At 45.6% G+C, this 12070-nt stretch overlaps 1 non-coding gene across 1 annotated transcript; it reads left to right on the forward strand.

Annotated features, from left to right (window-relative positions):
* Positions 1-941: 941 nt before the first annotated feature.
* On the forward strand, positions 942-1074 carry LOC128113109 (small nucleolar RNA SNORA24). The gene has a single exon (XR_008219336.1). It is a non-coding gene; the product is annotated as a small nucleolar RNA SNORA24 (small nucleolar RNA).
* Positions 1075-12070: the final 10996 nt, after the last annotated feature.

A 12070-nucleotide genomic window follows, 5' to 3' on the forward strand; every position in this document is an offset into this window, starting at 1 on the left:
TTATCGTTCGACGAGACAGAGAAGACAGCGGGAAGCCAAAGATTTGAGAAGAAAAACAACAGGACTTCATTTTAAATTTGCAACAGTAAGTGGCAATGTTGGGTAGGCAAATTCAGGGCAGCCTGGCTGCAGCTATAATTTGGGGAGCGTGGGTATGGACAGTTGGATCTACAATTGAGACTGGTTAAGGTCACCAAGCAGGGCATGCAGACAGATGGAGGTCAATGGCTGAGTCCAGGCTCCCCCAAATGCTCAGAGGTTGGGGAAGTGAGAAGAGATAAACTGCAAATATCCAAAATAATAACCACCAGCGTCAGGGGAAACAGCAGTGTGGAAATTTAGAATCTGAAGGATGCTTTTGAAGGCAGCAACAGTCAGCTGTTGACTTTTGTTGGCAGATGATAAGATGAGGTCTGAGACTCCGCTATCAGAGTTAGCAGTGCCTTGTCTAGACCTTTTCAGGAGAAACACTTGATTTCCCAGCATTATTTTTAATTTTTTTGTGTATGTGTATGTGTGTGTGTCTGTGCACATGCATCTGGGTGCCTTGGAGGCTAGAAGAGGGTACTAGATGCCCTGGGATGGAGTAACAGGCAGTTGTGAGCTGCCCAATGGAGGTATTGGGAATCAAACTTGGGTTCTCTGCAAGAAGAGCAAATGTTTTTGACCACCTAACCACTGGAGACAGTCATCTCTCCAGCCCCTTTTTAACAATTTTTAAAAATAAAGTATCACTATCTAGCATGTTGTATAATTTACCCATTTATCTTTTCTCTTGCTACCTATTATTACACTAAGTAAAAAGCTTCACGAGGACAGGAATTTGGGTCTATTTTGCTAATTAGCATAACAGTAAGTCCAATGAGATGATTCATGCTTATAATCCTAGCACTTGGAAGGCTGAAGCAGGATGGTTGCTGCAGGTTTGAGGCCAGCCTGGCCTCCATAGTTCAAGGCTAGCCTGGGTAACATATTGGAACAACTTCCCAACCAGGGAAGAGGGTGTTCTTGCTTATTGGTGACACTGTCATCATTTAACTGTTATCAGATTCTGAATTGGCACAAACAACATTCTTCACAGTTTAAAAACCCCGTGGGAAGCTGGGTTATTGGCACGCTTTTCAGAACTGTTATTAAAATGTTTTTAGAAAACAAAACAAAACACCACCAACATACAAGGTTTCTGGTCACAGTAGGAGCTCAGGAAGGATTCGTTTTTGCAAATCCGTTGCGATGGTAGTTCGTTCTTTTGACAGTGTTCCCAAATGATCTAATATGGTCATGCTATGTTCTTAGCTAAGTCCTGGAATACTAGGCTGACTCCTCTCTGTTCAAAGCTTGGCATTTTATGGTGCAACCCAGCAAGTCCAGCTTGTTTGATAGGTGCACCTCATACCCACATCATGCCTCATTGCTCAGAACTACACACTTTCCTGGGAACTGAAGGGACAATGAAATCTATGATCAGCTGGACCCTCACAGCTCAGCATGTGCGCTCATCTCCAATGGGGGCATCCCACCCCTCAAAAATAAATAAAATAGAAGGCAATCAGCTCTCAAGCAGGAAGTCTCTCTTAAGATAAGGATGCCCAATCTAAGCCGGGCGGTGATGGCGCACGCCTTTAATCCCAGCACTCGGGAGGCAGAGGCAGGCGGATCTCTGTGAGTTCGAGGCCAGCCTGGGCTACCAAGTGAGTTCCAGGAAAGGCGCAAAGCTACACAGAGAAACCCTGTCTCGAAAAACCAAAAAAAAAAAAAAAAAAAAAAGATAAGGATGCCCAATCTAAATTCCCCATGTTTCAGCCCGGGAGATGGGTAGGCAGGAATTTGTGTCCCGTCTGTGGCATTAATAAATTCTGGGAGTTTCATGAAAGCGATTGAACTCATAGGAAACTTCATTCATGTGCAATACAGAACCAGTAAGGTCAATATTGTTGGGATGTTTGGAGAACCGGGGTAATTATGTAGAGGACTGTAGTAGATTTTAATAAATTATATGTGTATACGTACATATAAGTACACATCTGTTCTTTTTGACTTCATGATCCTATCCAATATCCAAATTGCCTCTTTTGTTTGTTTTTGTTAAGAAAAAATGATGGTCAGTGAGATGGCTCGGCAGGTAAGGTGTTACCGCCAAGTGTGACAACCTGAATATCTGGGACCCACATGGTGTAAGGAGAGAGCAGACTCCTGCAAGTTAGCTTCTGTTCCTGCCACTAAAAATAATGATAATAATAATAATTCATGTTCTTTATTCCCACTTCAGTTTTAAATTTCTTTTACATTTATTTATGTATATGTTTGTGGCACTTTACTAACTAAACTATTTCCCCAGCTCCATCTGGCTTTTAAAAAAATTACTCTTTGATAATTTCATACATGTATATATTTTCATTGTTTCGTCCTCCCCTTACACTCTCATCCCCTTCCACCGAACCGCACTTGCCCCCAACAAGTCCCTTCTCCTAGTTTTATCTGTGTGTGTGTCACATTGAGTGTAATTAGGGGTGCTCCCATGAGCATGAGTTACCACTGAAGAACATGACTCCCCTTCCCCCAGAAGCCAAGAACTACCGATAACTCTTGGTAGTTATTGCGTGAGTGGGTGTGGCCTTGCTTGAGGAAGTACGTCACTGGGGGTGGGCTTTGAGGTTTCCAAAGGCTCTTGCCATCCCCAGCGTGCTCTCCTGTTTGTGGTTTGATTTCTCAGCTGCTGCCCCAGCTACATGCCTGCCGCTGCTACCATAATCACTGACTCTTAACCTCTGGAACTGTAGACGCAAAATAAACTTTCTTCTATAACTTGTTATCTTAGCTACTGTTCAGTTGCTATGAAGAGACACCATGACCAAAGCAATTCTTTTTTTTTTTTTAATTCAAGAAACTGCAAATAGGAAACCAGAGTGGGAGCCCCAGGCCGGGACAAATACTGGCTACCCCTCCCCCACAGAACAAGGGGAGAAGGTGGTCCTGCACCCTTTCCCCATCAAAGTGGGCCCCCTTCTCACTGCTGCAGCATTAAGGGGCAGCAGGGCCCCATTTTCCCTGGTGTGGGGTGGTTGGTAAACAGCCTGCTGCGCCCCAGCCCCCCTTTCCTCTAGCGTGTCTTGGGGAGAATGCAGGCGGAACCGGAGGATGAACTTTTGGCGCTGGTAGCAGCAATGATGGTTGTCTAAAAATGAACATTGAACAAAAAATACAACACAACTGTCCAGAGGCAGTTTGTGAACAGAGGACAAGATGGAACCAGAACCTTGGGGAGTAAAAGGGGGACGCAAGGCTGACTCCTTAGTGCCCCACTGGAGGAAGGGAAGCAGCCTAGAGTGGGAGTGGTGAGTTAGCACCCCATCTGCCTTAGGTGGATGCTGGAGACTAGGACCCCACCCTGGAGATGGGTGGGGACTCCCATCTGTCTCTGTATTGGATCCCAGGTGAGAACAAGGTGGGTGGGGCCATCATGTCCTACTTTCTGCAGTTCAAGGGGCTTTAGCCAACCTAGTGCAGGATCTAGGTAAGGTGGGGCAGAAGTGACTGAGAAACCCACCTGGTGACAGTTTGGTGGGGGAGTGGCATGCTGGGACCTAAGCATCCCTGCACGGACCTCACCTGCTGCTACCAGGTCAGTCAATGGGACGTGTCAGATTTGAGATGGGGCTAGGGCCCTTGAAGGCCGGGGAATGCTCCCGGGACCCTCTTACAAGGAAGCCAGGAACAGCAGAGCAGAAGGGACCTGCCAGAGAAAGAGCCCAGAGAGCAATGTCTCTAAGGGAGGTGCGCAGCAGGACAGGCTGCAGGTAAATATGAAGTTAGCCTTGTCGGGAGAGGGCAGGTGTGTTGGGGAGGAGGGCACAAGGACTGAGCCAAATCCTGCTCCCATGGGTGCTGCTGAGGCTGCAGCTGATGCGGTAGTGAGCAGTGGGGGTGGGAAGGGACCTGGAAGCGGGGCTTCCAGTCCCAGGGGAAAGCTGCTCCTTTGATGGCCAAGGAGCAGGCGGCACTGCACGTGGTCACTGCTCCTCCTCTGAGGACTCCTGGGAAATGCCCTCCTCTTCCTCCTTCTCGCGTGTCTTGGCAGCACCCTTATTTTTGCTTCTTTTTGGTGGGGCCCCGAAGTATCTTCGGTGTTAACACTTAACTGGGCTCCTGACTCCTTACAAGCGCGGTCCCAGTACTCATCAGAGGCTGCTTGATTGGCCTCCCCCGGCCTCACTTCTCAGTCCCGTCCTTCTGCGTGGAGGCCAGAGGACTTTGAGCTGGACTCATCTTCCTTCTCTACGGGCCAGTAAGGGGGACTGACTGTGATGGCCTTCTTGGAACCGCACCAACACCAGATATAGCCCAGACTCAGAGTCCCATTAGAGCCTAAAGCAACTCTTAAAAGAGAAAAAGCAACCGGGCGATGGTGGCACACGCCTTTAATCCCAGCACTTGGGAGGCAGAGGTAGGTGGATCTCTGAGTTTGAGGCCCCGCCTGGTCTACAAAATGAGGTCCAGGACAGCCAGGATTTAATTGAGGGCTTGCAGTTTTAGAGGGTTAGTCCATGATCATCATGGTGGGAAGCAGATAGGAATGGAGCAGTAGCCAGTAGCTGAGAACTTTATATCCTGATCCATAGGCAGCAGGAGAGAAGGGGTGGAGAGAGGGGGAGGGAGGGAGAGAGGACTAGACCCTGCTTTTGAAACCTCAAAGTCCACTCCCAACAAAACACCTACTCCACAAGGGCCACACCTACTCCAACAAGGTCATACTTTCTAATACTTTGCAAACAGTTCAACTCCCTGGTGACCAAGCATTCAAATATATGAGCCTGTGGAGGTTATCCTCATTCAAATCACAACAGGTATCTTGGTTATGGTGTTTTATTGCAGCAATAGAAAAGTAACTATCTGGGCTGGAGAGATGGCTCAGTGGTTAAGAGCACTGACGGCTCTTCCAGAGGACCCAGGTTCAATTCCCAAATAAAAGAAAAAAAAAAGAAAGAAAAAAAGAAAAGTAACTGTCTTTCACAGGTAGCCACAGCTGTGAGTTCATGAACAGCCCTTCCATGTTCAGAAGAAGGTATTTCATAGCATCCTCCTCATCCTTCGACTCAATTCGTTCTGCCCTTCTTAATGACCTTCCTCAGCCTTGCAGGGGGTGTTATAGATGTCTCACTTGGGACCGAACACTCGACAGTCACTTATTCTCCACACTCTGGCCAATTGTGAGCCTCTGCATTAGCCACCATTCACTGCAAAGAGAAGAAGCTTCTCGGACCAAAGGATCAGAGCAGGACTAACCTATGGGCATAAACATTAAGAAGACCATTTAAGCAAAACAGCAGTGGGTCCCTCCTTGGATCTTCTGTTTACAGTATCAGGCATGAACTCCATCCTGTGCATCAGGCCTCAAACACAGAAATCAGTTGGTTACCCCATAACAACCATGCCACTATTGAACCAGTGGACACATCTTACCTGGCAATTTAGTATCATAGCTTGCACAGCTCACAGATGAGTAAGACCATTGAGCATTTTTCTCCCCAGCAGACTGGGTAGCACCTTTAGTCAATATGAAAGCCAGGCACCTGGCTCATGTTTAAATTGCATTTTTCCCCCCTTAAAATCACATTTCTTCTTATAAGAAAGGCTGAAATCCTGTGATGCAAAACATTCTGTACAATGAAAACTTATCTTTCCTCATGAGCTCCCAGATCATGCCTAAGTCTCTTCCTTCTCTCTATAGAGAATACCTTTGCATTCATGCAAATATTTATGTCTACAGCAGCATTTGAAATTCTCTTCATACACTCTTGCATGTTAAATGAAACTAGTTCTATTGTGTGTGTGTGCTAGGCAAGCACTCTACCACAGAGCTGGATCCTCAGCTCCAAATCAATTCTTCTTTTTAGTAGTTAAATTTATTTATGTTTTACTTCTCATTTTTAAAATTTTATTCAATAATTTTAAAAGTAAAATTTCAGATTCACTTTCACCCCCCCCCCCACACAACTCCTTTCCCGATCCACTATTCCCTCCCAATTTCATGTGACATCCCCCCCCCCCCCCCCCGCCCCTCCGAAAGCCACTGAGTCCACTTAGTACCACAAGTGAGGGGGCAGACAACTAAGAGCCAGAGGCAGTGGATGACTGAGTCAAAACACTGTTTTCTGGATGACAAAGCTGTCGCACACACGAGATCATAGAGGAGGCCGTGACTAAATCCACAAGACCCATACAAGATCAAGCCAGCCAAAATCCAAGCATGGGTGGGGGAAGGGGTTACAAAGTCCAAATTAGTTATCACTCAAAAAAAAAAAAGGCTAATAATTGAACTATATGCATCACTTCTTAAGTGGTCATCTTGTCAATTTATAAAATCCAAAGTTTAATTAAAATATCTGTACAAGTCTCTACAGGGACACACTCAGATCCGTGCATATATTACTATTATAAATTATATAATTAAATCAAAAGAGACAATACACCCTGTGGGAGGCCAGCTCCCACCTTTTAAAAGGGTTCCTATGAGAGGGATAAGAAACTTTTAGATAGAAAGATAACAAAGAGGAGAAAGACAGAAACACAGGATAGCTTCAGGGGGACCTGGGTCAATACCCAACAGGCCCTTCTGCTTCTTCAAAAGGGCTTTTTATAACAATGCCAAGGGTCAGGGCAAAAGACCTCCCCCTTGCTAGATCAAAGCACACAGTACAGCCAAGTGTAGACCCTTCCAAACACCTGGTAACCACACCCGTGGTCAAATCATCCCCTCATGCAGCCCTGCTGGGTAAAGCAAGCTCAGATTCTCGGACCCGGAGTAAGTCCTCACTGGGAAACCTCTGTGGGTCTCTACAATACCCCATCATTTTGTTTTGTTTTCTGAGACAGGGTTTCACCATGTAATCTAGGCTGGCCTCAAACTCACAGGCATCTGCTTGCCTTCTCCTCTTGAGTGTTGGGATTAAGGTACCACATTGCCTTGGTACCACATCCTTTAAAAAAAATTTTTTTTTTTTTTTGGAAACAGGGTTTCTCTACGCAGCCTTGGCTGTAGTAGAACTCACTCTGTAGACCAGGCTGGCCTTGAACTCAGAGCTCCACCTGCCTCTGCCTCCTGCTTAGCTATATTCTTAAAAACAAAACAAAACTATTTTTAGTCACTTTTATTTATATGTGAGTTCATGTGCATGACCGATATGCAGGGACAGTAAAGGTCAGAAAAAGGGTGTTGGATGTAACACAAATGTACTAAAAAATTTAGAAACAAGACAAAAAATACAAATTAATTTCACGAGAACATTACCAAGATGTCAAAACCTGATGAGGGATCTGCAGAGAACTGAAGTTACAGATGGTTGTGAGCCACTGTGTGGGTTCTGGGAACCAAACCTTACTCCTCTACAAAAGCAGTAAGTGCTCTTAACCTCTGAGTCATCTCTCTAGTCCCCTTGTCCTTTTACTAAAAATGCTATTATTACATGTGTGTGTGCGCACATGTGTTCACACCTGATTCCAGGTGCCTTCAGAGGCCAGATTCCCCCGGAACTACAGTGACAGGTGGTCATGACCTCTTAGACAAAGGTAAGGGAACTGAACTCCAGTCCCCTGCAGTAGCACCAAGCCTTGTTAGCCTCTCGTCCTTTCTTTTCCTTCCTCCCTCCTACCTCCCTCCACTCCCTCTCTCTGTCTCCTTGTCTCTTTTTATAGAAAACAAGTTTGCAGGAATTTTTTTCTGCAATGGATTATTACAAATCTTAATGCACATATATATTTGTGTAATTATCATCCAAATAGCTGTTAATGGCTCCATCACTCCCAAACACTTATGTTGCCACTTCACAGCTTCATACAGTTCTCACACTAACTCTGGAAACCTGGTTCGTCCTCCCAATCATGTATCTTTTCTGGACTATTATGTGACTAGGAACCTCCCGAGTGACATCCCCACAGGCCGTTTTATGCATCAAAACTTGTTTCTCAGAGCGTTGCATTGCGCCATACGAACACCACAGCCCTGTTTACTCGAAACTGCTGACAGACACGGGGCTCTTTCCAGTTCCTGGTGGTTATGAACAGAACAGGCTTTTGTGTAACTAAGTTTTAATAACTCCAGGTGAATACACTGGAGGGGGATTGCTGGGCCATGATGTCAGGAGCTGTTTACGTTTGCCAGAATGCACCAAATTGCTTTTCACCCCAGCTAAACCACGTGCATTCCCAGCAGCCAACTGAGAAGTTCAGTTGATCCACACCCTTGCTAGATCTTATCTAAGAAACTCCTGCTAGGATTTTAATCGAAAAGGATATGTTTATTGAGTTTTCCATCATTAAATACACCTTTAATTTATGCTTGACGACAAACTTTAGTTTTTAGTTTTCAGTGTGACTGTCTTCTACATGTTTTGTTGGGATTATTCTCGGGAATGACATTTTGGTAGGAGCTGTTGCAAGTAAAACTGTTTAAATTTCAGCTTCCTATGCTCCTTGTCAGTAAGCACACATCCGATGGCTTTTTGTGTGTCAGCATTGTAGCCTGGGTAATGGAAGGGCTTGGAATTCCCAGGAGGTTGAGAACACTTCTGGGTGTCTGTGAGGACATTTCCAGAGGAATTCTGGAGTGGCAGAGGGAGACCTACCCTGAGTGTGAGCTGTGCCACACCCATGGGCATGTCACAACGAAAGGAGTGAACGGCTAAAGCCAGCGTTCCCTTTCTCTCCCTGATTCCCAGTCTGCCATGAGGTGCACGGCTGCCCTCTGCCTCGCTCTCCGACTGCCATGATGCTCTCTGTTCCAGTGTGTGGAGCGAGCACTCTCGGATGGAGCACTCTGGAAACCATGAGCCGAAGGAAATCCTTCCTTGTTCCTTTCAGGCATGTCAGTCATTGCTGTCCCCAGAGTAACTGATCCATCCCACACAACGCTACCCCCAGTGTTGGAGGAGGGTTTCTGTTTTAGTTTTTTTGTGGAAACCTTGGGGTTTTCTTTCTCGTGTGATGCCGAGAATTGAACTCAGGGCTTTGTGTGCGATCTCCAGCCCCCATCCTTGGGGCTTCCCATGTGGATCATGATGTCATCTGTGACTAGCAACAACTTCACCCTTCCCCCACATGCAACTTACTTCTCTGCCTTACTGTGAGACCTGGGAGCTCCTGAATATGGAGAAAGCGAGTGGTGAGATTAGACACATGCACTGTATTCTCCCAGGACCAGCATTTACTCCTCGACTTTAGTGTTAGCCGTAGTTTATTGAGTCTTCTTCTCAGTCATAAATGGTTGATTTCCATCAAATGATCATGTTACTGCCCACTGTGATTTGTAGTTTCCTTATATTGCTATTATCAGGTTTTTTTCTTAAGATTTATTTTTATTATTTTTTAGTTACGTGCACGTGTGTAGCTATGGCACATGAGTGCAGTACCTGCAGAGGCCAGAAGAGGGTGTCACTTTCCCTGGAGCTAGAGGCACAGAAAATTTTAATTACATTTACTTCTTTGGGTATGTGCATGCACATGCCACAGCATGAGTTCAGGGGTGAGAGGGCAACCTGTGAGTGCCTGTTCTCTCTTTCCATATTGTGGTCTCGGGGACTGAACTCAGGTAATTAGGTTTGGCGGTGTTTTCATGTGCTAAGCAGTCTCACTGGCCCTTTGTTCTCGTTCCTGAAGGGGATGGATAGTAATCCTGTTGGTATTACTATTTACATTTCAGATGGAGTTTGAATGGAATCATCTCAGCATTGAATTCATTTGTTTTCAGAAATATTAACTACATATCCCATTTCTCTGATAATTACACTATACCAGATACTAGTCAAAAGGCCAAGAGGCAATAGTTTACAGCTAGCATTATTGACATTGTTCATTGGTATTGGGGAAGTTTTAGTTTTTATGAACTTATTCCATCTCATCCAACTTGCTGACTTTATGTAAGTATAGTATTCTCTTATCCTATGAGCTTTAAATTGAATAAAAACGAAAATACAACATGTTAAATCTTTGGAATCAGTTAAGCCTGATTTCCTGAGGAGGAAACCATACTATTAAATTATATCAGTGGGAGAGTCATTTCCTTCAGTGGTCTAGCCAGTCAACTGAACACTGACTTGTTCCACAGTTCCTAGTTTTTCCTGTTTTACACAGAACCGCAGGAACTAATTGCTTCAATATTACACACACACACACACACACACACACACACACACACACACACACACACACACACACACTCAAACTGGAATGGGAGCTGCAAAGGGGTCCTGTTGTTTCCATGGGCCAGGCTGGCACGCTCTCACCTTCAGTCTCTATCATAATAGACAAGGGACAAGCCTGTGTTTCCCAGTCAGTCCAAGGACCTCCTCAACTTGCACAGCTGTTGTAGGAGCAGCACAGCTGTCTGTCGCTTTCTGGAGCAGAGGGTCATTTAGCCAGGGAGGAAGATGCTTTTTTTCATCCTGCAGGCTAACAAGTAATTCTGCTGCACATAACCCTTTGCATCAGGGAAAAGAAATGTTGGTTCCAAAGTCTCCCAATAGGCCCTAAGTAGGAGGCAGGGTATTACTCACTTGTTTCTGATTCTATTTAGAACATAGCTAATAATACTTGGAACACTCCTCCATCTTTAGGCACTGTTCTGTTTGTTTGCTTTAAAGTTAGGGACAGCTGGGGCTGGGGGATGGCTCAGTAGGTAGAGTGCATGCCACACAAGCATGAGCAATCATGTAAGAAGCAGGATGTAGCAATGCTCACCTGTAGTCTTAGAGCTAGGAGCGCAGAGAAGCAGACCCCTGGAGTTCAGCAGCCAGCTAGCCTCACTGAATTCAAGAGTTCCAGGTTCAGTTAGAGAACCTGTCTCAAAAAATAAGATGGAGAGGGATTGTGGAAGCCACCCTGGGTGGACCTCCTGGCTCCCACATCTATATGCACACACATGGGTGCATAACCACACACACAGGTGTACCTATACACTTGCCCTCCAAAGTTAAAGAAAGCTGGGATCAAACTGTGGACCACTGTTCTTTAAAATGTCCTTTGAAGTCAAGAGTTCAGAAATGAGTAAGGTTATAGAATTAAGTGATATGTAAATGAATTAACTGGCTGGCATATTTTAATCTAGATTAAAACATAAAAGAACAATGTCTTACTTTCCTGTTGCTGTGATAAAATACCTTAAGAAAAGGCAACTCAATGGAGGACGGGCTACTTTGGCTTAGCTCCAGAGTGGGGCAGGGGACATGGAAGGAGGCAGAGGTGTGGTGACAGGTGCTGGAGGCTAGGTGGTCACACTGCATCTGCGCTCAGGAAGCTGTGAGCAAACAGGAAGTGGGGCCGGAATACAAAGCCTCAAGGGTCGCCTTGAGCATCCCACTTCCTCCCGGAGGGCTTTACCTCCTACGGGTTCACAACCTTCCCCCAAAGCACCACCAGCTGGGGACCATGTGCTCAAACATGAGTGTATGCATTTCCTGTTCACCTCACAACTGCTAGACATTTTAACTTTTGGTGTATCTGCACTTGTGTACGAGTATGCACACCTGCGTGCTTGTGGAGGCCAGAGCGTCAGGTGTCCTGTTCTACAACAAGCTGTATTATTCCCTTGAAACAAGAGTCACTCTTATAGAACTTGTGTTTTGGCTAGTCTAGTGGCCAGCAAACTCCAGTAATCTTGCTGTCTCTGGCCCTTCCACTGTTGGGGGTACATGAGAGTACACTGCCATGCCTAGTTTTTTATATGGGTGCTCGGGCTGTGAACTCAGTTCCTCCTGCTGTGCAGTAAGGGCTCCTACCCACAGATCCATCTCTCTAGTCCTCAGACATCTCACCTTTTGAAGGAAATGAAGTAGAAGGGGTGGGTAGGAGAAGGGGAGAAGTTTTGTTTTGAGACAGGGTCTTACTATGCAGTCCTGGCTAGCCTTGGATTCCCAGAGATCTCAGCCTCCCAAGTGCTGAGATTAATGGCCTGTGCCACTGTGCCAGGCTGGAAGTTTTTAATGGGTTTTTAGTTTTGACTTTGCAAGATGAACAAGTTCTGAAGACAGTATGAATAGACTCAGCACTCCTCAGCCGCATGCTTGACAGTGGGTAAGAC

The sequence above is a fragment of the Peromyscus californicus genome, unplaced genomic scaffold, assembly GCF_007827085.1.
Source record: "Peromyscus californicus insignis strain IS unplaced genomic scaffold, ASM782708v3 Scaffold_17__1_contigs__length_78620276, whole genome shotgun sequence".
NCBI lineage: Eukaryota > Metazoa > Chordata > Mammalia > Rodentia > Cricetidae > Peromyscus > Peromyscus californicus.